The sequence below is a fragment of the Piliocolobus tephrosceles genome, chromosome 2 (genome assembly GCF_002776525.5).
Source record: "Piliocolobus tephrosceles isolate RC106 chromosome 2, ASM277652v3, whole genome shotgun sequence".
In the NCBI taxonomy this organism is placed as follows: Eukaryota; Metazoa; Chordata; class Mammalia; order Primates; family Cercopithecidae; genus Piliocolobus; species Piliocolobus tephrosceles.
Genome location: NC_045435.1, coordinates 100,334,623 through 100,341,329, shown reverse-complemented (window position 1 = coordinate 100,341,329; position 6,707 = coordinate 100,334,623).

The following is a 6,707-nucleotide window of genomic DNA, read 5'->3' as shown; positions in this document are numbered from 1 at the left end:
TTTTTTTTTTTTTTTTTTTTTTTGTATTTTTAGTAGAGATAGAGTTTGACCATGTTGGCCAGGATGGTCTCGATTTCTTGACCTCGTGATCTGCCTGCCTTGGCCTCCCAAAGTGCTGGCATTACAGGCGTGAGTCACCACGCCCGGCCAGTTTGTGCTCTTTCTGTTGTGCCAAGCCATCCTCTGGAGGTAACTTTGAAGTCCATTTTCTTTTTCTCTCCCATTGCAGACCACTTTGGGGATTTCTTTTTATGTAGGTTGCTCGTCATGTTTTCTTTTTCTATTTCATTGTCCCTGCGTATTATTTACCTCTTTGCTTTTCCCTGACATTCTCCTCATCATTGTGGTTTTTCCTCCCTAAACAGCAACCGTCATCTGGGGTCATCTTTGGCCTCTTTCTGCAGGTGCACAAACCTGCTGCTGTTCTCTTCTGTTGGAGTTGCTGCACTCCCCCTTCCACACCTGAAACCAGTATAGAAAAAGCATATCTGCAACAGACATACCTGCAGGGTGAGGGCCAAATGAAAGAAATGGTAAGTTTTGGTGTTCTGTACAGTGAGTGAAATTTCTTGGTAGGAAACTTAGGAGCATTTCTAAACCCAGCCATCACTGCTATAACCTCCAAAAGGACTTCCCAGGAAAAAAAAAGTCAAACTGGAGGGATAAACAAATATTGGTCTTGGCTACTCTGGCTGTTCATCTTCCCAGAAATAGGTCCTGGGGAGGTGGCCTCCTCAGACAGGGTCTGCCCAGTTGTTCCCATCATATTGGGTTCCACATTACTAAATGGAAAATTTGAAAATAGCACCTCAAACTCAACGTGTCCCACATTCAACTTGTATCCTAGTGCCCCACACATTTGCATCTCCCTTTTGTTTATTTCCTTAGAGAATGGCTCCTACTCTCTGCAAATTCAGCCAAGCTAGGAACCTGGGGGTTAGCTGAGACTTCCCCTCTCCTGGGCTCCCTTCCTCCTCTCCTGGACCCCCTTTCACCCTCAGTCCCTGAGCAATGACAATTCATTTTGTTTTCTTGCTGATTTCCAAATCTGCTGCGAAAGAGGAAGATTCCTCATTGCTGCACTTCCTGCCTGCGTTTAGGCTTGCATCCTCTCTCCCTGGACAGCTGTGCTGGCCTCCTGGTCACTTTCCCTGCCACAAGTATTGTTGTGCCAGTCCAGTCTCCTAATCTATACCTTCTGTCCTGCAGTCAGAATGAGCTTCCCAAAGTACAGATCTAATCATATCACTCTCCCATGATTTTATCTTGTTACAATCTCCCTGATACTTTCAATATAAAATCTTAAATGAGTTTGTCCAGCCTGTAAGACCCTTTGTGATTTGGCCCCCGCTTACCTTGTTCTGAGCCATTTTTCACCTCTTCACACTCCTTCCTGTGCTCCACACATTTTGAACCACTTCGTTTGGAAGTTTAAGTAGTTATCAGTCCTTGTGGCTCCCCAAAAAATATGTTTTTGTTTTGTTTTGTTTTTGAGACAGGGTCTTGCTCTGTCACCCAGGCTGGAGTGCAGTGGTGTGATCATTGCACACTGCAGTCTCAATCTCGTGGGCTCAAGTGATCCTCCTGCCTCAGCCTCCCAAGTAGCTGAGACCACAGGCATGCACCACCACGCCCTGCTAATTTTTGTATTTTTTGTAGAGACGGGGTTTCACCATGTTACCCAGGCTGGTCTCGAACTCCTGGGCTCAAGTGATCCACTTGCCTCAGCCTCCCAAAGTGCTAGGATTACAGGCGTGAGCCACTGTGTCTGGCCAAAATACATGTTTTTATCCCCACTTTTAAGTGAAGAATCCGAGCCTCAAATCACAGAGCTGCTAAGTGGCAAAATCTGACTTTAAAGACAAGCCTCTCTGACTCTGAAGATCAGGGTTTTTAAGACAGAATAGAGGAGCCTGGCGTACTTTGTGGAGTCCACCAGGTCTGCAGTGAGGAAGAGGGGGAGATGGAAACATTGCGACTCAGAAAGCCTGACATCACCTCATTGTAGCCCTGTCCTTTTTCTCTGACCCACATGATGTTGCAGATGTGAGGGGTGACTGAACCCCAAGATGAATAATCATTGCAAAACTCACTGGGGCCAAGGAGAAAGCAAACCATTCATCATGTGAACTGTGCTCAGATTCCATTGCTTGAGTTTAATCAGACTAATGAACCAGCTGGCTTCCTTTCTAAAATGATTTCTGCTGTTTCCATAACCGAATAACAGCACAGCAGGATTTGAAAGGAAGAGAGAAGAAAATTTGGGGAGAAAAGACATCCTCCAAGTTAGCCAGCTGACAAGTTGGCTGTGCTGATAAATGCTGGGCAGAGTGGCTGGGGTATGAGGAGGAACTGTGTGGGACCTTGCTGATGTCTGGTCCAGGTCTATTGCCTCCAAGCAAATATTCCCAAGGAAGAGAGGAGATTTTTTAAAGGGTGGATAAGGACAGCTCCAGGGGACTTACAGGCCAGTGTGTTCAAAGAACAGCCAGGGTATTGAAGGAAGCTGAACCCAATGAATACATTCATTTATCTAACACTTATTGATTCTGCTGTTCCTCGCAATATTTTAAACACTGAAAATACAGTGATGGGCTCTGCCTCAAATAGTTTAAAATCAAGGCAATTATTTTCAAGTATCTTTAAACCACAAAATCATTTGTTCATACAAAGCCTTTAAGATAAATCCAACACTGAAACAAAGGCAAAGTTCTATGTGGCCCCGATGAGCCCCCTCTAAACACTACACAGAGTTAAGTGGACCATGCTGAGGAGCAGGACTCACGGGCAGAGGACATAGAGCTGTCTTCTGACATCTGATGGGGATTCTGGGGAAGAAAGGTCTGACGAATTCATTGTGGTTCCATGTTAGCCAAAACTCTATTAAGAAGAAACAGCAGAAAGTGAACCCAAATCTCTGAATTACCAAGCTGCAGAAAGAACAGGGAAATGAATGGACTTCATGAACAACTGGAACCAGGGATTGCATGTCATCAGTTCTGTATCTCCCCCTCCCCTCTCCTCCTAAGCCCAATCTTATCTCTGCTTCTTTCTGAACTTCAGCCTCATCCTCTCACCCTCCAGACCCACTTTCTGTAGATGGCAAAAAACAATGATATATTGTCTTGGTTCTAACTTTTAAAATCCCAGGGAAGGAATTTGATTGACATGACTGAAGTGCTCACTCTTGGACCAGCCATCTGTGGCCTATGTGGAGGAGAAGATCACGGAAGCTCCAGCTGATTCCATGGGGCTGGAAGGAAGTTCCATGGAACTCCCTTGAAGGACCCAAGAGATAGAATCAGAGACAACAAGCCAAAAGTTAGAGGGAAATACATCTTGGCTCAAGAAAAGAAAACAGATTTAATGGTCAGAGATGATAAGGAGTTTCTCCTGCTGCTTCTAGCAGAATACAATACATTTTTCATGTGATTCCCTCATGTGATTTACTCAGAGTCAGGCTGCCTATTTATTTGGGAAAAGTTTTTTGTAGGTTTTGTTTTAGAGTGCACAGGATGTGATCGATAGGCCCTTACAGAATGCCTAAGTATGTCACGTTGGGCTGAATCTCTCCTCGTTCAGTAGTAATAATAATAATGGTGGCTACTGAATATCATGACATTAATTTCATACTTTATTTTACTTAATCTTTGAATAAGTCCCTTAGGATGAGTCTTATTTCATTTTTCATATAAGGAAACCAAGAGTGAGAAAAGTTAGGCAACTTGCTCAAAGTTACTCAGTTACTAAGTGGTGGCGCTGGGATTTGAACCTGCAAAGCCTTGCTATTCATCATTGCCCTATATTGCCTTCAAGACCCATGCTCCAACACCAACCCTGTCTGTTTCTTTTTTGGCCAGGGTAAATGCCTGCCTGACATTCAATTGGCTCTGGGGCTTTTGAAATTATGGTTTTAGCATGAAAAATGTCAGTGCTAGAGAGAGAATGAGTGACTGGGAGAGATATTGAGGTTGGGGGGGGGGGGTGCGGGAATGATTTAAAAGTAGAAGATTGGCCGGGCATGGTGGCTCACATCTGTGGTCCCAGTATTTTGAGAGGCCAAGGTGGGCAGATCACCTGAGGTCAGGAGTTCCAGACCAGCGTGGCCAACATAGAGAAACTCTTTCTCTACTAAAAATACAAAAATTAGCCGGGTGTGGTTGCACTCACCTGTAATCCCAGCTACTCGGGAGGCTGAGGCAGGAGAATTACTTGAACCCAGAGGCGGAGGGCTCAGTGAACTGGGATCACAGCACTGCACTCCAGCCTGGGTGACAGAGTGAGACTCCCTTTTTTTAAAAAAAAAAAAAAAAAAAAAAAGGAAAAAGCAGAAGATTAAAATTCATTCGTCCACTCATTCCACAAACATTTGCTGCCTTACTAATACTCTAGAGATAACTCAAAGTACCTTCTAGTCTACTTCATACTCTACATTCTAAGGGAGTCCCCACCCAGAGGCCTTACCTCAGTGAGTGGCCATGAACATTCGAGTACCCATGTCCTATGCCATGTGGTAGCCCACACGCTGACACCCTGACTGGCCCATTTGATCACCTCACACAAGGATGGCCAACTAACCTAGAGGTTGGCCAGTGGCTATAACTTGGGCTTGCCTTGAAAAGATGAGCTGGGACAAAAGGGTCCTCCTGCTCTGAAAACCTAAGCCAAGAGACACAGAGAGAAATTGCCAGTTAACTCTGGGAAGAGAGGGACGAACTTATGGATTTGGGTGCTGGTATGGCCATATGGATTGGATGACCATACATCCCAGTTTGCCATGGAGAATCCCAGTTTATCCCAGCATAATTAGGACTAGGACTCCTTTCTCTCTCGTAAGTATCCTAATTTGGATGAAAAAGCTATTCAATCACCCTAATTATAGACCACGATGTGAAGCAGAATGGGAGAAGGAGAGGGAGGAGAGATGAGACTGAGGTTAGGCCTTGAAAAGCTCTGTGGGTCAGGCTAAGGAGTCTTGATTTTTATGCTGAAGGCAATGGGGATTTTAAGCATGGAAAGTATGAGTTCAGATTTTTTTCTTTTAGAAAGAGTACCCTGATGAAGTGTGAACAGCTGATCAGAGATGGGTGGAAGTGGAGGTAAGGAGATCACCTGGGAGGCTCATTGAACAATCCAGAGAAAGGCCGGCTGGAACTAGACCAAGTGACTGCAGAGATGAGAAGACAGATGTGCTCAAGGAATATCCAGGAGAAAGAGTTGAAAGAATTTTGGAGACTGATTAAATTTGGGGGATGAGGGAGAGAAAGATGTTAGGGGGAAGAGCAAACTTCTTGTTTGGGCAACTGGTGAACAATGCCACCTTTCACCTAGAAGGTGTTGCTAGTGGCAGGAAGATGGAGAGTGTAGCTTTGAACATGTTGGTTTTGAAGGCCATTGTGTTAGTCAGAGTTCTCCAGAGAAACAGAGCTGACAGAAGGATGGATGGATAGATAGACTGATTGATATATTAAAGGAATTGGCTCACACCGTTGTGGAAGTGGAGGAGTCCCACAATCTGCTATCCACTAGCTGGCAAACCAGGAAAGCCATTGATACCTGCAGATATAGTCTAAAGGCTTAAGAGCTAGGAGCTTTGATGTCAGGGGCAGGAGAAAATGGATATCCCAGCTCAGGAAAAGAGAGAGAGAATTTTCTCTTCCTCCTCCTGTTTGTTCTATACAGGCTGTCAATAAAGTAGATGGCACCCACCCACATTGGTGAGGGTGATCTTCCATACTCAGTCTACTGATTCCAGTGCTAATCTCTTTGAGAAACACCCTCTCAGACACACCCAGAAGTAATGTTTGCCCTGCTATCTGGGCATCCCTTAGCCCTATCAAGCTGACACGTAAAATTAACCTTTGTAGCTATCAAAGTGGCAACTAAATGATTAGAACTCAATTAAGGAAGAGGGGTCTGGGCTGAAATGCTGAATGGTGTGTGGTTGTCAGGGAGGTAGTTTCATTCATGGGAATGGAAAGAGCACACAGAAAAGACGAGTAGCGTGAGGAGAAGGAGATTGAGAGAGCTGAGCGGTGAGGACAACCCTCACAGCTGTCTGTACTTCTGTGTTTCTTACTCTCCTTTGTATTCTAGTTATATTTTTTCTTGTCATTCTCCCCCATAGAGTGCAATCTTTTTGAGGTCTGGCACCCTTGTAATCTTTGAGTCACTCAGCACAATGCATTTGCATAGCATATTGTTAGTATGTATTTGACTGAATGACGGAAGTGTTTTAAAGGCCCATGAGATTGACCACCAAGAGATCACTGATAACCTTGGGTGGGTATTTTTTCATGATGTGCTGGGGCAGATGCCAGGATGCAATGATACATGGAACATAGGGTGAAGGGAATGCAAACCAGTAACTCAAGCTATAATCTGGGCTGCCTCCCTTTCCTCTAGCCCATCCTCTTGTTACAGTAGGTAGCTAGTCAGACGTGAGCAGGGCAGGAGAGTACCACCCTCCACCAGGAATGTCAGGCAATCATCAGGTGATGGTCAGGTGGTGTTAAGCTGTCTCTCTAAAATAATAATTGGTCACAGCCAGTGCCAGAGAAAGGCAGTCTCCTGATAGGTGGAAAAAACCTGAAACTGGTGATCAGCATCTTCCTAATAAGATCTCAAGACTTGGGCGAGTGGGCTCAAGCATGTACACTAAGAGGCAAAATGGCAGAGTTTAACTGGTGTGTGACCTTCTAGGAACA